Here is a 21,217-nt window from a genome sequence, read left to right as displayed (position 1 = left end):
AGGGTCAATTCTAAAACCCAGGCTTTTTGTCCCCACAATTCAGTAGTTATTCGGTGACAGCGCATGGAATATAAACAACAAAGAAACTTGACATGATGTTATATAATTAGCTTACTCAAGAACCAAAATTTAAATCCAGTCATTCTCCTTCCCACCTGACCTACTTTCCTTTCTCCTGTACTAGCACCAGATTATTACCCACCCAGCCTTAACATGGGTCCTGACTCCACTTATCTCCCTCCCAAACACCACATGAGATGATTCCTCAGCCTGGATGTGGGACCAGCAATTACAAGAGGCTTTAGTGGAAAAGAACTGGTTGTGCGCAGCTTCCAACTAAACACTGTAGAATCCTGGTGTCCCATATTAGTAATCATGACAGCTGTTTGCAAGTGTCCCCAAAATTCATTTCAGACTCTCACTGCTAATATTGCTGGGACATAAATATGAATCATATGGACTGCTGGGCTGGACTGCTATGCTGGGTCTCTGATCCAGGAAACTCAGTGTTTGCTCCCTGCACCCAGCTCCCTGTTCTGTTCGTGCATGTGCATCAAGCAGCAGTTTAGTGTCTATTTTAATATCTTAAACAGTACATTTCAGTATTGTCTTCATCCACAAATATGTGTACCACACAGTAGTAATGATCAATCTCATTCTTTGCTTTCTTTGGTCTTAGAGAGTCAGATAAATGGATAGCAAAGATAGCAAAGTCATAGAATGCTATAATATAGTATTTCCTTTATTTCAATGAAAGGATTTATTTAAAGAGCTTAGATAGAACATCCTTGCATCTATGGCATCATTAAGCGTCTGAAGCTGTTACATTTTAAAAACTTCATTTCAAGCGAGATGTTATCAGTTAGAGAAAGCGCTCCTGAATTTGAGGGGTCGCTGTCATCTCACACAGAGTCCCTAAAAAATGTCAGCACTCTGCAGTATTGCCGTCATGACAAGAACCCAGACAGATGAAATTTGGAAAAACTTGTGGCTTTCTAGTGCACAGACAGAAAATGGTACTTCAGAGGGAAAAGCCTGAATTACAGAAAATGATAAATGAAATGGTCTAACATGCATTTCCCTTACAAAGAACTAATACTTCTTTGGTCGATAATAACATCTGTCAGTAATTATGAAAAAAGCTGACAGATGCATAGTACTTAATATTAGCCAGGACTGTTCTAACATTGACATAGATTCATTAATCTCCATAGCAGCTCTACGAGGTGGGTGCTAAAATTATCCCCATTTTATTGGTGAGGAACTTGAGAGACACAGAGGCTAAGTGACATTTACAAGGTCGACAGCGAGAAACCAGCACATGTATTCCAGCATGAGTCTACGCTCTTGGCCTCTTCTCTTTTTTTTCTTTTTTGGTGGTGGGGAGATAATAAGGTAATTCTGGTGGGGCATGGGGAGGTAATTAGGGTTATTTGTCTATTTTAGAGGAGGTGTTGGGGGCTGAACCCAGGACCTTATGCTTGCTAAGCATGCACCCCATCACTTGAGCTGTACCCTTCCCTCTCGAGTCTATGCTCTTAGCTGCTAATCCTCACTGTCCCACATGGTAACTCTGGGGGGACTACAGTTCATTCATTCACTCGTTAAACTCAGCCTTCCCGGTGCCTTGGATTCAGCAGTGAACAAGGCAACATGGTGCCTGCCTTAAATGAGCTTGTCGCCTCCTGATATATTATCTTCATTTTACCCAGGAACAAACAAGGTCCAGAAGATTAGCCTTTTCCTGTTAACACCGGAGGAGATATGTGGTGCTTTATTTCATTTTTGCCATTTGACTTACACCATGGGGAGGGAAAGCTGCCTTGCAGATCCTGGAGCTCACAAGCCTGTTAATCCTGAATTTTTTTTAACACTGTCCCTTACTTGATACTTGATCTGAGAAAGGATGAAGTAAACCTAAAAAGATTCTAAGAGAGCGTGTGGTTTACACAGGGTAACTAACCAGACACTGTTTACTATCCTAACAGGAATCTCTAGGCATATTTCTTTTCTTTCTCTTTTTTCCTTTTTATGGGCAGCTTTTAAAAACCAAACCAAACCAACCAAACCAAATCACTGATAATTCAACAGCAGGTTCTAAATCATCCCCAAGACAGCAGCTAAACTCGGTTTAGACTTACAATGCGGCCTCTGGTGGTGGGATTGAAGAATATATCTCTATCCTGAATATAAAAGTCATTCACGCAGCTCTTCTCAAATAGGGCAATGAAAAATTCTTGCTTCGGCTTGATGATACTTTGATCCACTTGGAGGACTTTCATAAAACAGCTGAAATTACCAAAGGCTGAGGACCGGGTTTTCAGATCATTGGGCTTCAGAGGCAATATTATGTGCAGTATCTCAGCGTATGTACAGAGCACCTCCCACAGGGTGTATACTTTTGCAAATAGAAGCTTGTCACCCAAAACCTATATTGGGAGAATGAAAACACAAACCAGGAAACTATTTTCACATTTTTAGTACACAGATTTTTCTTACATTGCTGGTAGTTAAAGCACTTGTGTAAACACACACACATATGACACTGGTAAAGGTGAAGATATAATAAAAATTGATTTGCAAACTATCATATATTTTTGCCTTAAAGATAATTTCTTTGTTGAAATTACTGAAAAGTTATTTAAAATCCTTACAGTTCATTCATAAAATAACCAATGTTTTAGATGAAAAAAGCAAACTTGTTAATTTTTAGTCCAAATTAGTAACTAAAAATAGAAACACCAAAATATTCTTTGCAGTGGCATTGCAATGACAATTTTATAAATTTCTGAAACCTAGGACTATTTACATATCTGTTCAATATAGTGTTAAACAGTCATTAAAAGGGATTTAAAAGAATTATATTTATTGATATGGAATATATAATAAAAGGAGAAAGCAAAAAATGTGAAATAATAATTTTCCTTTTTGGAAGGGAAAAATATCTTCATTTGAACAAAAAAATGTTTAGAAGGATTTTAAGATTCTTAATGTATAATTAAGGTACAGATGATTTTTAATTCCACTGTTCTTTCATTTTCAATTTTGGGGGGTAAGTTTTATAATAAAAAAAATCTTTAAAACAGTTCTTACATAAATACATTAATAGATATATTTATGACTACATTCTCTGGCTATTAAAAAAGATCTCCTAGCTGTGGATCTGAAACATACATTCCATAATGCAGATTCTGACTGACTCGCCTCCCAGCCCACAGCGAAGGCACGGCTAGTGTGACATGTTTCAAATATCATTCCAGGTAATATGCAGGCTCCCAGCCAGTGGCTGCAAGGGGACTGACACTGATCTGGTTGCTCCCAGCTGTAGACCAACACAGATGAAGTTAGATTCACAGGCTCATGTTTCCTCTGTCAAAAGAAATCAGAAAATGTTAGGCTTTTACTTTCACCAAGGGAACAAGAAGTTGTTTGATTATTTTTATGGAAAAAAAAACAACAAACCAATTTGAACCTGTTGAAAAGACATTTGCTCAAAATAGTACAGTAGCAATGATGGTGCTCTGGCTGGCAGGGACTTACTGGATTCCTGTGAGTGCTGGACTCCTCACATGGAATTCCCTTGGCACTCCAGAAGGCCTGTGGTTGTCCCCATGGGTTTGTGGCCATATGTGGCACAAAAAAGCCTCTGGCTTTGCCACAATTTCAATGCCTTTTTTGGCTTATGAAAGGTTTTGCACTCAAATGGAGTATTCTTGAGTCCAGTCACTGATGTCATTCACCAGAGTTATACTCCAGATCTGACATTCTAGACTCTTAAATTCTTGCAGACATTCAAATGGTTCAGGTTTGGATGTGTATTCACCTCTGGAGGCCTGGACCATATTCGCTAAAGCCACCCGGTCAAGTTCAGCAAAATGCAAAGAAATTTTTCTCTCTGCAAGACTGAAATGTCTGTGAAGGTATAAAAACTTCTGCATCTACAAAAATAGGGAACCAACTTATCAATAACATATCTATCCATAATGAATGGACATTTAAAAAATTACTGTATTTACTTCTATCAAATTCTATCTGGCTTTTGCCAAATTGTGTCCTAAACTGTAAGGAAAGTATATAAATGTAGTGAATTTTTGAACTTTTAAGAGAAAAAGGAACCCTCCTACTCGGTTGGTGGGAATGTAAATTGTGCAGCCACTTTGGAGGACAGTATAGAGGTTCCATAAAAAACTGAAAATAGACTTCCGTGTGATCCAGCAGTCCCATTCATGGGCATATGTCTGGAGAAAAATATAATTCAAAAAGACACATACACCCCAATGTTCACAGCAGCACTATTTACAATAGCCAAAACACTGAAACAAACCAAGTGTTCACTGAAACAACACAAGTGTTCACTGACAGATGACTGGATAAAGAAATTGTGGTATATTATATATATATGTATATATACATATATATACACATACATATACACACATGAACACACACACACAATGGAATACTGATCAGCCATAAAAAATAAAATAATACCATTTGCAATAACATGGATGGACCTACAGGGTATTATGCTAAGTGAAATAAGTCAGAGAAAGAAAAACAAATATTCTATATATTAACTTATATATATATATATAAAATAGAACAAATTAATTACTATAATAAAACAGAAATAGACTCACAGGTATATAGAACAGACTGGTGGTTACAAATGGGGAGAAGGAGGAGAGGGGAGGCAGGAAGGGGGTAGGGGATTGAGAGGTAAAAATTGCTATGTATAAAATGGATAGCTTACAGTGCTGTATCATACAGCACAGGGAAATATAGCCATTATTTTATGGTGACTTTAAATGGAATATAATTTATAAAAATGTTGAGCCTCTTTGTTAGACACCTGAAAATAATATGATGTAAATCAACTACTCAATTACAAAATGTTTAATAAAAGTTTTCTTTTCATATTATTTGCAATAAGTTGGAAGCCAGAACTGTCAATAGAAATATAGTGCAAGTCACAATTTTCCAGTAATACCATTTAGAAAATAAAAAGGAACAAGTGAAATTAATTCCAGTAATAATTATATTTATCCCAAAATATCCAATATACAATCATTTCAAAAGTGTGACTGACACTTTTAAAACTTATTAATAAATATTTTACATTAGTTTTGTTGTACGAAGTCTTGAAGATCTATTATGTATTTTCCACTTATAGAACATCTCAATTCAAAATAGCCACATGTGGCTAGTGGCTACCATACTAGACAGAGCAGATTACACCATTCACACTTCTGATAAATTACCTTCTGTTACTTATTTTAAAAACTTGCAGAAAAGGCTTTAGATATTCCCTACATCAAACAAAACAACCTTGACGGGTTGGAAGTATCTTCATTATAAAGTGAAAAATAAAGGTAAGAGAGCCATGTTTACATGTATGTTAATGTAACAATAACTTCTTAAATCATTCAGGACTTTACAATCTTTCTTCATATGCCAAGGATTCACTGTCACTGCACAATATTTTTCACTGTTATTATCTTTGGAATTGACAGGCTTCTGATGATCCTGCTTTGTGCATCTGTACATAAAAGAAAACAACAAAACAGAGAAAAAGACCTTGTTAAAGATAGTTTGGGGGGAGGGTATAGCTTAAGTGAAAGATCATATTCTTAGCATGCACAAGGGCCTGGGTACAATCCCCAGTACTTCTTCTAAAAATAAAATAAATAAAAACCTAATTACCACCCCCCTGCAAAAAATTAATTAATTACTTTAATTAAAAGTTAAAAAAAGATAATTTAGTGCAGGCTAATCAGGCTACAAGAGCTACAGTGAATGCCCCCCCATTAATTTAGAAGAAGTCTCACAGTATTTCCCAACATAAAGGCTAAAATATAATTGAGAACAGTTTCTGATGGTCAGCATGATTTTAACAAAAAAGTAGATAGTTACTTCCCTGGTGTCAAAGCTCTGTCAGAGATGGGCACAGAAAATTTAGTAGAAATGATTTTGCATATACCTTTGAAAGAAATGCTAAGAAATGATCTTTTCTGTTGGAAATTAGCCTGCTTTTACATTCTGCAGTAGGCATACATGTTTACAAACCAGGCAGGATCTGGATCATATTTTACACATAATTTAGAAACTGATTTGAATTTTGCTCTCTGTCTGCAAGGCTATTTCTTAGGTAATTACATAAGCTGGCAACTATACTAAATTTTGTTTCCCTGTTTGCTTAATCCTCACAACAACTCTGTAAGCTGCTATTATTACCCCCATATAACAGATAAAGAGCTTGAGGCAGAAAATAATCTGGGTAACTTGGTAAATGGTGGAGCTGAGTATGACTGCAGCCAGTCTGACACTCAAGTCCATTCTTCCCACCGATGTCTGATACTGCTACCTACATTCAGCAATGACCGCTGATTTCATATTTAAGTATGTCATTTCTAAAAGTGCAAAGATATATTAGTACTGCTGTGTAAATTATTCTTTTGAGATGTGATTGCCAAAAAAAACATAAAATCACGGTTCCACTGAGGGAAGGGCAAACTGCATATAGACGGACACAAGGGGACTTTGTGAGGACACAGTTGCACAACTCTAGAAATAGCTAAAATGGCTGACTTATACAATTATAATGTGTGAATTTTATGGCCTGTAAATTACACCCTAATACAGCTATTAAATTAAGAGACTTGATACCAAATTAAGACTAAAACACATATATATATATATCACACAAAGAACAACAGGCAAATATCATTATTTACTGCACCATTCTTTCATGCAGCTTCCTTTCCTCACTCGTTCCTGAAAGGATGACTCATTTTTAAAATAGTCTTTTAATTTATTTAGCAAATAATTTTTGACAGCCTACTATGTACCCAGGACTAATCTAGGCACTTGGAATAGATCAATAAACAAAACAAAATTCCTGTCCTCACGGAGCTTGGTTGGAGTCTAGCTGGAGTGGGGGGTGGAGATGACAATTCACTCAACAGAGCAGCAGAGGAGGTGGCATGATAGGAAAGAGGAACCATGGAAAAATCAAAAAAGGGCAAGGTAAAGAGAGTTTAGGGTATGGGATGATGGTGATGTTGTATTAAATACCAGAGCAGGCCACACTGAGGACTGAGGTTAGAAATAAGACTAGGAGGTGACAAGTCCCAGGTGGATGGAATAACCATCACCAAGGGCAGCGTGCACCTCGCATGTTCCAGAATGGGGGCACGGCTGGAGCTGTGGAGAAGGGTCAGTGCAGATCCTGTACGGCCTTGGAGGACGTTGTAAGGACTGTGGCTTTTACCCGTAGTGAAATGGGGAGGCACTGCAGAAGGAGGACACAATCTAACTTAGGTTTTCAAGGCTCACTTGACTGTCGGGTGAGAATAGGCAAAACGGGTCAGAGATGAAAGGAGGGAAGCCTCTGAGAAGGGCTGTGTAGGAGGAGAGGACAGTGGCTTAGGGCAGGGAAGCAGCATTGGAGGCAGGAGCCATGGTGAGAAGTGGCTGTGCTCCGGATAAGTTTTAAAGTCAGTGTTAAACCAGGTCTATTGACAGAATTCATGTGGTATGTCAGTGAAAGTCAGAATAACTCCAAGTTTTTTGACCCAAGCAGCTGGAAGGATTAAGTTTCCACTAACTGAATGGGGGAGGTTGCAGAAAGGACCAGTTTGGGGGGTAGGAGGACCAAGAGCTCAGTTTCTACACATGTTGGTTTTAAGATATCAGAGTTCCAAATGAAGATGGCAAATCAGCAGAAGATTGTAAGAGTTCAGAGTTGGAGAGAAAAAGTCTAGCGGGAGACAGAAATGTGGGAATCATGGGTCACACAGGTGGTAGAGGAAGACATGAAACCCAGGTACTCAAACATTAAGATAACCTGGCATTAACCATAGAAGTTTTCCTTGAGGGCCTGCCTACTAGGTGTGGATATCAGTCCTATTTCCCGACCACTCGAGTTTTAAAAAGGAACTTACAAATGAATTCGTGCAAGACACTTCCTCCAGGGGTTGGGTCCAGAGCAGGTGTGGGAGAATGGGATGGTGCACGCTACTCCCTAAGGCAGAATGTGTGTGTGTGTGTGTGTGTGTGTGTGTGTGTGTACGCATGTGAGTGTGCACAGGGGGATGAGACACACCTGGCTTAAGAAAAAGAGCTAGAAAGTCTAGAAGCCGAAAGATGAAAGAACATCCAGATCTGGTAGAGGGAACAGGGGAAACACTGTGTACTGTAAGACATATCCCCATACTGCCATTTCCCACCATCCTTTCATCAGGAACACAGTTGGAAAGGGGGAATTATGTAGATACGTGTGATGTACACAATCTTTCTGACTATGTAACACTGACTATCTACATATGTAGCAAGTTAATGATATTTATATCTGCTTCAAGTTTAATAACATGTTCACAACAGAGAGAAAATAAAATATTGATGACTGGTAGAAGCATCATAGAAGGCCTTTCAATGCTCAGAATGGAAGCAAAAGCAGCTTCAACCCACAAAGAATGTCATTAAGGGTCAAGAATGTTTACATTTTCTTAAGAAATTGAGAGTTACAAATTCCTGCTTTAAAGAATTAACTTTAATACAGATACCATACTATAAGCAACGTCTATACTGGAGCTTTCATAAAGCTATTTTTAGTTCCTGTTTGTTCTGATGTACTCCAGACACTCTGCAATGAAATCCTTCTTTTCAAAGGCTTAAAGGAATAAAAAAGAAATAACACTGCATTCTTTTAAGTGTTCCCTATACTGAAAGTCACTTGCAAATGCAACACCCTGCCACAGGTCAACATTTTTAACAATAAAGTACTTTGCGCAGTTTTTCAATTTCTATGTGTCTTTGTGTCAGTCTCTCACTCAGAAGCAGAATGGAGTATCAGAAAATGATACATTATGTCTAAAACTACAGATGTAGGAGATGAACGTCCACCAGGAAACAGCTAAGTGTGAGGGCAAGGTTTACCTTTTAAGTTACCGTAAGTGCAGTTACACCTGCTCCCTGCTTCCCCTGTGAAGAGCTAGTCTTTTCCAGAAAAGCTCTCATTCTGAGAACTGTCTTCTTTAAAATATTCGGAGATTCTCTTTTAAGGCTCTTTCACTTTTAAGTCTTTCCCCAACTCTACATCCTATAACAAGTGTTAAAATTATCCAATAACCTATTGTTACAGAACATGCTCTACAAAAGCTGAGGTTTCCCAGGGTTTGGATCCCAGAACTCTGCTACCAGATAATCCTAAAGCCTTCCTTCCATAATTGACTCTTCTGCCAATTCCCAGCTGCGGGCAAATTCGGCTTCTCAGACCAGGTAACTTAATAATTCTGCCTTCAAACACTCTACTGTCAGTAAAGGAACTCTCAGACAGAAAGCACACAATGCCCCTAGTGAGGGTTGCCTCCTTCAATCAATCAAGATGCCATCACCAAGCAAATAATTAAACCTACTGCAAAACTTCTGAAGACAATTACAAACAATATAGTTTGTATAGTTGCATACTATTTGCTCTGGAATAGTCATTTCCAATGGAGGGAACAAAGGACCTCATGACCCAAGCAATTTTTTTAAACTGCACGAAACCATCCCTCATCACGTGAGGATTCAGGCAAGCCCATCTTACAGGCCTAGGAGTAACAGAATGACAGCACCTCTAGGAGTAGGATGAAAAGCAGCGAGGTAGACTTCTAGTGAAAGAGGGTGATGTAATAGGCCCCATTGCCCACTTACCTCCCACCACAGGACAATCATCTTATATCGAGAACAAACACTTTGGGAAACAGAGGTTGTTTATGTTTTTATGGTTTTCTGGTGGAAATAATGCCCTGAGTCATGTGAAGTTGTGGCTGCAAAATTGAACAGGGGACCAGATATTTTCACATTCAGGACACAAATAGCCCCCGGGTAGCCATCATATCTGCTCTCCCCTTTGCCTGTTCATTCCAAAAGCTGCAGGACTCTCCTGCTTGCAATGGCACCCACCACTTCTCACAAATTCTTGACAAGTTCACGTCAGCAGCTGGTGGTGTCAAAGTCACCATTTGTACTGCTCTGAAATACCTCCATTACTTTATATCCCTTCTATTTTCTCTGTTGTCTTCCTAGCTACACTTGCATTCACAAGTTGGTTACCGCACTAACATTGCCTCTGTAATCAGTCCAGGACATAGGAAGTAGAGATTCAAGTGTAACCAGTAACAGAACACTTGTCATGCCACTCTAGTTTCCCAACAAAATACTCTGGCGTCCCTCATCTCACCCAAAGAACCACCGCATGACTTAGAGGTTGTAAATGTAGAGGGCTTTCTCTACTGGGAAACACTGTGGCTTGTGGTAGAGTTGCGATTTCAGTTTTTGCAATTAGTTACAGGCAAAAAGACATGGTCCGCAAATTTTCTTCAAGCGTTTGGAATTTAAACTTTTATTAGATACAGAGCCGGCGGACTAACCGTAATCCATGAACATATGGTCATATTATCAAATAATGTTCATGTCTGCCTTACAGATATGTAAGAACTTGAATTACACTTGCATCCTGTAGGCCTTTGGAATTGGATGTGAAGCATCCTGTGAGTCAAAAACCTCCTATCCAGTTACAGAACACCTTAAAGACAACATCACATTAATGCCACTGAATACATTAGTATAGCCCATGTATGGTTAAGTTACATCTCCGACTTCTCAGAGTTGGAAACGAGATGTCTAGAAAAGCTGGAAAAGGCCAATTACCAAAACAGCTCAAAAGTTAAAGCAGACTCTTGCACCTCCCAGAGCGGAGGGCGGAGGGGGCATTGGTCACCACCCTGTCCTCCCCCAGGACGTGGCATGTGGGGAAGCAGGCAAGAGTGGGTGGCTGGGACTCGGAGGTGGAGAGGTGATGAAAACAAGAGTGGAACTGCTCTGATCCTAGAACAACAGAGCTGTAAAAAACTCGGCTTCAGTTCAACACGCTCCCTCTCCCACATTCCCTCCCACCTACATGACAAAAAGAACAAGTCAGGCACTTTCTGCCCATGACGGTGACTACTAGCAGGAAAGGGACCAGGATAAAAACATGTCATATAAAAGATCAGTCTGATTTTAAAGATAGTGTTATAAACAGTGAACATCACTGTCAGAGTGGGGCACGTGAGACGCTCAAATAGGGAGGAGGAGGTTGAGGATCCCTTTCCAGCACTTCCATGTCTTTTATCACTCCTATTTCTGACCTTTCCTTTGCCACTTTTTGTAGCACTTCTATCAATGGCAGGTAAAGGTGCAGCAATGTGACTTGGCCGTTTGGCCGATGGGGCTACATTTCCCAGCACTGGAATGAAAAGGCACTGGAAAAGGATCAGCTGGAAGATGTGAACTGCGGTCCTGGCCTGTGCCAAACACTAACCAGGTGACCCTGGGTTAGGCTCTTAGTCTCTCTGGGCTTCCGCTGTTTACTTATAATCGAAGGTTTTGTCCTTGCACAAATATATCCAATATGAAATGTAACGTAAAAGTCAAACATAATGACATCTCACCTGCTTGCCTCAGGGAACTGTACAAGCATTGAACACTATGTGAATGTAAACACAGAGTTAAGAAAACTGTTGTGGTAAAGCGCTAAACTAAACATGGAGATAAAATTTAATGGATATTCTTGGCTTTTTTTTTTTAATTGCAACACTGAATTAATAGCTATTAGCTATAATCCACACCACCACCCCTGCGAATAAATAAAGTAGGTAAGCACTGCCTGGATGCCTGCTATTGCCCAATGCTAAGCAGGGTGAGGGGTATAAAGGAGGCTGAACAAGGGAGTCTTCTCCAGTTACCAGCTAAGTGAGGAGACACATTGGAAATCACCCGGGAATGTTACCAAGTCAGTACTCAAAGTCAAGAATACAGGCTACCGATCATAAACAGTGCAGGAATACAAAGAGCAGCTAGAAGTATTTAGAGTAAATAGGGAAGACTCTATGAAGGAAATGGGACTCCAACTAGTTCTCAGGGTAATTCTAAGCTGTTTTAACTGAGGACTGGATAGGAAAAGGCTGGTGACTCCTGGTTTTTAATAGGACACAGGTTATCCTAGGAGGCTAAGTTACAAAATGATTGGAAAACATAAGGTAAGTCCAAAATGATGAAGGGTCAAGACTACCTGGCTCAGATCTGGTTGTGGTAAGTCTTTGACTTGACTCTAGATGTTGGAGCGTCAAAACTGTAGGTTGACTGAAAGGGGGGGAAGAGAATATCCAAGAACTCAGCAGAAGGAATAATTCATGTATCAGGGATGAAAGCTATTCATCAGAGTATCAGGAATCAGAATAGACACTTGAAACCAAAAACATACAGTTCCAGAAGCCGACAATATGTGGAGGGTGGTGAGAGGAAGATAAATCAAAGACCATTCCAAGCCTTTGGGTATTTAAGACCAGAAGAATGATTATCCCACTGAATAAGTGAAGACGCTGCAAGAAAAAAGATTATGAAATCAGCTTTAGACATGATGAATCTGACATATGAGCTAAGAGTAGGAATTATCTAAGAAGCTCAAAATTCAAATCTGAAGCACAGATCTAGAGTACAGGCTTAAGATACAGATGGACAAGACATGATAAAATTCATAAAAGAAAACATAGGCAAAACATTTTCTGAGATAAATCTTAGCAACGTTCTCCTAGGGCAATCTACCCAGGCAATGGAAATAAGAGAAAAAAATAAACAATAGGGACGTAATTAAACTCATAAATTTCTTCACAGCAAAAGCAACCATAAATAAAACAAAAGGAAACAATAACCTACGAATGGGAGAAAATATTTGCAAATGATACGAGTAACAAAGCCTTAATTTTCAGAATATATAAACAGCTTATACAACTTAATAACAAAAAAACAAACAACTGAATCCAAAAATAGGCAGAAGACATAAACAAGCATTTCTCCAATGAAGACAGAAATGGCCAATAGGCACATGAAAAAATGCTCGGTATCACTAATAAACAGAGAAATTGAAATCAAAACTACAATGAAGTATCAGCTCACATCATTCAGAATGGCCATCACTCAGAAATTCATGAATGATAAATACTAGAGAGGCTGCAGAAGGAAGGGTACCCTCTTACACTGCTGGTGGGAATCCAGTTTGGTGTAGTCATTATGGAAAGCATGGAAATCCCTCAAAAAACAAAAAGTAGGCTTGCCCTATGACCCAGCAATCCCACATCTTTGTATATAACTGGAAAGAACTCCAATGTGAAAAGATACCTGCACACCAGTATTCATAGCACCAATGTATACAATAGCCAAGAAATGGAGGCAAGCTAAATGTAGCAACAGATGACTGGATAAAGAAGTTGTGGCAAATTTATACACTGGAATACTACTCCACCATGAATAGGACAAAATAAAACCATTTGCAGCAACATGGATGGAGCTAGAGATCGTCATTCTTAGTGAAAGCAGCCAGAAACAGAAAACTACCAAATGATACCACTCATATGTGCAATGTAAAAAAAGAGAGAAAAAGACACTGTGAACCCATCTACAAAACAGAAACAGACTTGCAGACTTAGTAAACAATCTTAAGGTTACAGGGGAAAGGGGATAGGAAGGGATAAATTTGGGAGTTTGAGATTTACAAATGCTAGCCACTACATATAGAAAGAGATTTTAAATAAAGTTTCTTCTGTATAGCAAAGAAATCTATGTTCATTATCCAGCAATAACCTATAATGAGAAAGCCGATACAGCCTCCAACTGAGGAAGCAAGAGAAGAAAGGAGAGTTAGTTATGCTGGGCTAGAGCCCACTTCTAAAATCCTTGTCAGCCACTGAGGCTGCCCCAAGTACACTGAGCCCTCCTCCCACGGACAGGCTGACATGACATGCGTCCTGCAAACCTGGGGCAGCAGAGGCCGTCCCCAGGTCTGGCCCTGGGGGAGATGGGAGCAAGTCCACTTGCTCCCCTTGGGGCAGCACCCCTCCCCGCAGCCCCCGCCACCTGACTGCACCGCGCCTGCCTCTCAGGAACCCACTGACTTGAAAACAAGTGATCCACGAACCTGGGGCAGCGGCAGGGAGATGGGCAGCGAACTTGCAAGCTGGTGGACTTGCCCCCATCTCCCCCACGGCCTGTCCAGGGCTCGGCCTCTGCTGCTCCAGGCACGGTCCGCAGGTCAGCCTGCTCCCGGGAGGAGGGCGCGGTGTGGTCGAAGGCAGTGGCGGGTTATGGAGTGTGCCCATGGGAGCCCATGGATTTGCTTCAAACTCCCCAGAGCATGGCCTGAGCTTGGCTTCTGCTGCTCCAGATTCGTGGAACTCAGGTTACAGGTAGCCTGCTCCTGGAAGGCGGGTGCTGTGCTGTCAGGGAAAGGCGGCAGCTGCGATGGTGGGATTGGGGCTGCCCTGTGAGAGCGCGGGGGTTGCGACCATTTCCCGCTGCTGCTGCAGCCATCCCAGCACACTGACCTCACCGCCCCCACCTCCCAGGAGCAGACTGACCTGTAACCTGACTCCCACGAACCTTGGGCTTTAGAGGCCGCCCCCTAGGTCAGGCCGCGGGGAAGATGGGAGCAAATCCAGGGGCTCTCATGGGGCAGCCCCCATTCCATCCGTGGCCCCGCGACCGCACCGCACCCGCCTCCCAGGAGCAGGCCATGATCTGGGGGCCAATCGGAGATGCTCCTGGGCCTTCCGGCGCCCTCCCACCTCCCGGGGCTGTACCTGATCTCCTAAACCCGGGTTTAAGCTGCGGCACAAACGCGAGGTCCAGGAACTACTAATAGCGGGGTTACCACGAACCACAGCGGCGGCTGGGACCCGCCTCAGGGTCCTAACGTGCTGCACGGCCGGGACCTCATCTCCGCACCCCTCCCTGTGCGCTTCCTCAGCTGCACAGCCCAGGCGTCACCCGCCGGCTCCCCGAGCAGAGCGCCCCCACCAGCGCACCCTTATCTGACCGGCAGCGGCAGCCAAGCCTACGGAAAGCGGCGGCCCAGACCCCAAGCTGTGTTCCTCTTCCAGGAGATGGTCCAGGAGCAACCGGCTGCCGCCAGCTTCCACGCATTCTGGGCGGGTTCCGGCGTCCGCGCGTCTGTCCTTCTGCGCGTGCGCGCCCCTCCTCCTCCCGCCTGCAGCGCAAACTGCTCGGGTGGGTCTCCTGCTTTAATGGACCTGGCCACTGGGGCCGGGAGGAGCCAGGTGGGGCCCCTCCCTCTTGTCCCTCCGGTCTCCATCCCCAGAGCCTTCACCCCGCCACCAACTGGGTCATGGCACTGTACTAGAACCACGACTGTCCTGGGCCACGCCACATCCCGCCAGCCCCACTTCCCCTTCTCACCTTCCCCTCCCTGTTACTACCCTCCCACCCCTGGCCAGGCCGAGTCTCCCACCAGACCTTGAAGACAGGGCTTCTTCTCCTCACACCGAGGTCCATGCCCTGACACTCCGTCCTGCTAGATCTTAACCTATGGCCCCTACACCCTCGTGCCTCACCACAGGACACCAAACTTCCTGAAACTGTCCCCCTCACTTCTCAGCCAGGTTAGTTCTACTCTGAGTGGGCCCCACACTCCTCAACATATGACCCCTCACCATGGGATCTCCTTCACTCTGAGTGCACCCATACCCTGAGCTCACTCCCTCACCCCTCACCCTATGGTTGGGGGTGGGGAAATCCGGGCTCCAGTAATGATGACTACTGCCACCAGTGGGGGACACAGCCTAGTGTGCACTTTCATAGTTAATGTCTGAGGCTACAAGGCGAGGCAGGCTGGGCTGAAGGCGGTTCCAATTCCCGCCCTGGCACCCTGATCCCTGCACCCAGTGTCTCATCTGACCCAATGGGTCAGGGTGATCCCAGGCTGCCAGCTACTGGCCTGTGGGCCTTGGGTGGTTGATGGTCCTGATGGTGATCTGGACCCCTAGGGCGAAGGCACTGGGCACGCAGACCTTTGGGGTGGGGGAGTTCAGAGTGTCCACTTGAGCCCAGGGGTAGACAGCAGATGGTGGGCTGTGTGCATGGGGCTGTGTGTGGCCTGGTCTCAGCCCTGGTGGGTGCAGGAATCTTGTTCATTCACACCAGGCCAGAGGGAAGAGGGACGGGAGCTTTCAAAGCATCAAAGTTAGGAAGCCAAGACTGGAGAGCAAAATAGGAAGGTGCACTGTCCAGGCCACCATGGATCCCGCTGCGACACTGGTCCGATGCATCAGGGGAGACTGACAGTTGACTGGTGAATGAGACATCCTCTACTGTGGTATAGTTTACAGGCAATTGAAGGGGTTTTGACAGGTAATTTTAATCCAATAATTGTCACTTTCACTGTGGGAGATCAGGTCCAAAGTCATGGGGAATCTGGCAGTGATCCTGCCTGAACTTCAGCCTGGGACAGTGGAGGACCCTCCCAGGAATCATCATCTTAGCTCTCACCAAAAATCACTGTAATAGAGAAGAACAAATCTGACTCCATTTTGGATCTGTTCATTTTCCTTTAACCTTCTGCCATGTTTTCTAGGCTTAGTCTTGCTAGCTCTGCTCCTTTTGAAAAACAATGTTGCCTTTAGCCTGAAATAAACAGGAGAGCCTATTCTCAGGGCTCTGAACATTAAGAATATTAACACTTTTGCACTCCTATAAAGATAACAAGTTGCAGAATAGAAAAAGTTTGTTTTGTTGCACGTTTACAGGAACACCATGATCTGAACCACGTGGATAGCTGCAAAGAATTCCATGAACAAAGAAATCCTACAATGAGAAGTTTGCAACAACCAACCACAGCCCCTCCCCTTTTTAGTAGAAAAGGAGCCTGAAGTCTGATGGGCAATATGGTTCTCCAAGTCTGCCATTATCTTGGTCTGCAGCTGTCTACGAAGACCAGGTCATAGTGCCTCTGTAAAATCTCTAACAAAAGCAAAAGTTATTTTCTATTCTGCAACTTGTTGTCTTTATATGAGTGCTAAAGTGTTAATATCCTTAATGATCAGAGCCTTGAAAATAGGCTCTCCTGTATATTTCAGGCTAAAGGCAACATTGTTTTACAAAAGGTGCAGAGCTAGTAAGACTAAGCCTAGAAAAGAGGGCACAGGGTTAAAGCCAAAAGGACAGATCTTCTATGGAGTCAGATTTTTTTCTTTTCTATTATAGTATATTCAATTTTTCTTTTAAGATAGTAAGAATAAAGTTTAGCCTTTTTCCATTTTAAATTGTGCAATTTTAAGGAGCATTAATTGCATTCACAGTGCTGTGAGACCAGCACCACTTGTTTCAGACTATTTCCTTCCTCAAAGTAAAAGCTTGTATACAAAGAGCACCCCACGTGCTACCTCCCCTAGCCCATGACAAGCCCTAATCCCCTTTCTCTCTCTATGTCTTTACGTATCCTGGAGGTTCCCTATCAGTGAAATCGTATAAAAGGTGGCTTTTTTTTTTGTTTGTCTGCCCACATATCTTAAGTAGGAACGGGTGAAATTTTGTTTGTTTCCATGTGAATTAGCATTTTTGTATTTTGAGAGGAAAACCAGCTGGATTAAAGATGAGACGTACCAAATGAAGCCCTTTTAGTAACTCAAGCATAATCTTGGAGTAGGCACTGCTGTTCTAAGTGTGAAACCAGAGCCAGAAGGGAGATGCTTAGCTCTTCTTGTGGCAAAATAAAAGCAAACAAAAACAGAAAACAAAGGCCAAGAAAGACAGATGGAAAGACAAACCACAGCCTGGAAAAACCATTCCTCATTACCCAAGGTCAGAGAAAAGCTTCACATCCCTGTGGTCCAAAAACCTCTTGAAGCCCAGTGTTCTGAAAAGAAACAAAACACACACAGAAAGTTCCAACGAGAGGCAGTGCAGGTGGCCAGTGTCTGCTAGAGATGTTCGACCTCTCAAGTGAGGACACAGGCAGACGGACAGACTGCAGAGACAGCATTGGCCACCATCACACTGGTAGTTCTTTAGCCCGGTGACAACCAGCCCTGGTGACAACGTGAGCAGGCAGAGGCCCCAGGAGTTCCCCTGGAGGGAAGAGCAAATGGACGCTCCTCTCCGGCAGAACAAGGTGCAGCATACATCAAAGTGCCACAGGTGCATCCCTTCCCTAGCAGTGCTGATCCTTAGAGGAGATCCCACCAACGTTCTTGCACAATTTTCAAAGATAATTTTTCTTCAGTAACATGAATTCAAAATAATCAATATGTCATCAAGGGATTTTCAGAAGTGACCTGCCGTGGGCCCGAAAAATACACACACATAAATACACACATATGCACATAAATATATATATATATATATACACACATACATACAGGAAAAGAGACAGACAGACTGAAACACAGAAAAGCAGGGGGAGCAGAGAAACAGAGAGAGAGACAAGACAGAGAGAGAGGCACTGAGAGACAGAGACAGAGACAGAGAGAAGGAACACTGGAGCTGGTAATGAGTGGAACTCACGCACATTTTCACAAGTCAGTCTACATGTCAGAATCTGGTCCCAAAGTCCATCTATCTTCCAGGGGAGGGTGTGGGGTTCACACAATGGCGTGGGAACAGAAGGCAAAAAATAGGAAGCCATTGTGGGGCAGCCCACCACAGAGGCCGAGATGAGACACTGCGCCTGTATTTCAACATGACAGAATGACCTAGGAGGTTGTATGCCAGAGCGGACGATGTCAGAGTTGTATTTAATTTCAGTCTCACGACTGGGAGCTGGGAAGCAAGTAGCAAGGAAAGTGACTTTATCCAGACCACAGGGCAGACCCCGGCCGGTGTGGCATGTGCTCTGCGCTCCACCAGCCCTCTGTGGGGTCCTTCCTTTGCTGAGTCTGTACACGATCTCCCTGTGATGCCAGCCCGTGGTGGTGACAGATGCAGTAGGCGTTTCTAGGTCTAGAGACAGGATGGCTTCTCTAGGAAACAGGGGCCAGAATGACCCCCACTGTGCCGATGGGGGATTGGGGAGACCATGAGAGGCACGTGGCTTGTCCAGGATGATAGCACTGCTGAGTGGGGAGAGCCAGGTCTGAACCCAGGTGTGTCCTCAGAGCTGCGGCACTGGTTGCATCCAGGCCTCCCCAGGGCTATGGGGGAGGGTGAGTTGGTGTCACTGTGTGTGAACATGGCAAGAACTGAGAAATGAGAGATTGGCAGCCCAGAAAGGCCCTTGGGGAGCTTTGTGTCAGGAGGAAGCTTGGGTAAATGGACCCCAGGAAGTGACCTCACTTCCCTGGCAATAGAGACCAACAGAACTTGGAACCAAAGTCACCAGGCACCCACTCTGTAGAGAAGTCCCTACTCAGCTCACCTAGTTGGAGACAGAGGCATGTTCTGCTGCATCCCATTATCCTGAGGCCGCAACCCCCAAAAAGCCCGCAGTGAGGGGCTGTACCAACGCTGCCGGCGCTGGATCAGGTCTCACTCAAGGCGCCTCTGGCCCTTTGGCCAGAGAGACCCAAAGGTAACACAGGGAGGCCCAGGGCAGGCCCGCCCAGGCCGGGCCACCTCTCAGATCCCACCCAGGTAGAACCACAGCCCCTTCCCGGCTGGTGGAGGTGGATCAGTCATGTTGGGGGTGGGTTTCTGCCTCAAGCAAAAGCAGGTCAGTGGCCTGGGGGTCTGGTCACATCCACAGCCCAGGTCAAAGCTGGCTGGCTGGGATGTGGAGAGCCGGGGAATGGTCCTGCTGCCCGAGGTGCAGCCCATGCTCTCTGGGTATGTCTTTTCCCTCCCGGGTGTCTGAGCTGAACAAGGTCCCAGTCTGATCTGGCAGAAGAGGGTCGAGTGGACAGAATCAGCAGTATTCCTGGCCGAGCAGGGCTCTGAGATTTCCAGTCCTGGTCAGCTGCTGGTCACTGTCATTGCAGAGTCAGATACCACATACTGAACAGAAGCTGATGAATAAGAACACCAACGCCACCTCCCCAACTGAAGGGCTGGTGTGCCACTCTTCTGAGGGCCAGCACAGGCTCCAGGTGGGTCTGGATATGGAGGGGTCCCCATCACCATGGCCCACAAATCAGTGAGGCAGGCCTCCGACCCAGACATCACCCAGGGCTCTCCCAGGGACCTGCCCGGGGCTGACGGGTAGCTCAGCACACCCGGCTCTGACCTGGAGCACATTGCCCACCTCGCTGTATGTCAGGTGGAGGACCAGGAGCCCCCGAAGTAGGTCCCAAAGGTCAGAAATGCAGGACTGGTGCCTATGTGTAGGTGAGGGAGGGGTGAGGGCTGGGCCACACAGGGAGGTGTCCCCAGAGGCTACTGTTGGGACCAGAGCAAAGAATGGTCTCAGACCACCTCTCTGGAATAATTCAGTCACAGAACACATCCTGTGGGCACTTTCTGGGTGGGAGCTGTCTGGAAATGTCTGTGAAGGTTTCTGTCTTTCAAGAGGCACATGGAAAAGGAGGCAGGTGGATAAATTTTTCCTCTCTCACAGCATAAGCTCTTCCACAAGACTTAAAACTCTCTCCACATCCAATAGTTACAGAGGAGGCAAGGGCAGGGGAAGATGTCAGAGACCAAAAAAGGACGATCTGGATTCAGCAGGAGACCACGAGCTCCCTCCTGCCGCTCCTGCAGCTCCTCCTGAACCTGCTTCTGCACCTGGACTGCTGGGCAACCGAGATCCAGTTCAGGCATCACCACCACCTCGGGCAGAGCCCCTCTGCACCCACCCACACCTTCTTCTCCAAAATGTTCTCCAAAATCCCACCGTCAGTTCCCCCCAAAACTTGACGTCCCTTCCGCTGGAGATGTATTTGTTTGGTTTTCTTTAGTTTCCTTTGTTTGTTTCACATCATTTATGGCATCCTTTATTTTTCTTTTTAGACTTTCATGTAATAAAATATAGACTTTTCCCCTTTTAAATTGTGCAATTCAGGAGAATTAGGGGCATTCACAATGTTGTGCGACCATCACTACCATCCAGTTTCACACTATTTCTTTCCTCAAAGTGAAACCATGGATCCAGAGAGCGCTCTCCCCTCCCTCCTCACCCAGTCCCTGACAACCCCAAGTCCTCTTTCTCTCTGCCTGTCTTTACCTCTCCTGGGTGTTCCCTTTCAATGAAACTTTATGAAAGTTGGCTTTTTGTGCCTTCCCACATGTATTCACCTGGGGCTGGTGATTTTTTTGTTTTCACTTGAAACAGCATTTTTATTATTTTAAGGGGATATCCAGGGGGATTAAAGATGTGATGTACAAAATGAAGCCCTTTTAGTAACTCTGTGCATAATCTCAGTGTAGACACTGCTGTTCCCCCTGTGACACCACAGCCAGAAGACAGAAGGGA

At 44.0% G+C, this 21,217-nt stretch overlaps 1 long non-coding RNA gene across 2 annotated transcripts; it reads right to left on the bottom strand.

Moving 5' to 3' along the window:
* Window positions 1-2,389: 2,389 nt before the first annotated feature.
* LOC140693110 (uncharacterized) lies at window positions 2,390-15,068 on the bottom strand. Of its 2 annotated transcripts, none has more exons than XR_012068780.1 (4): window positions 14,886-15,068; window positions 5,392-5,539; window positions 3,175-3,369; window positions 2,390-2,429 (listed from the first exon to the last, which is right to left on the bottom strand). It is a non-coding gene; the product is annotated as an uncharacterized lncRNA (long non-coding RNA). The 2 variants fall into 2 exon arrangements; XR_012068779.1 differs by having other exon boundaries at window positions 3,175-3,322.
* Window positions 15,069-21,217: the final 6,149 nt, after the last annotated feature.

This window comes from Vicugna pacos, unplaced genomic scaffold (assembly GCF_048564905.1).
Source record: "Vicugna pacos unplaced genomic scaffold, VicPac4 scaffold_19, whole genome shotgun sequence".
Taxonomy (NCBI): domain Eukaryota; kingdom Metazoa; phylum Chordata; class Mammalia; order Artiodactyla; family Camelidae; genus Vicugna; species Vicugna pacos.
Note: the sequence above shows the minus strand (reverse complement) of the source record. Positions and strands in the feature narration are given on the sequence as shown.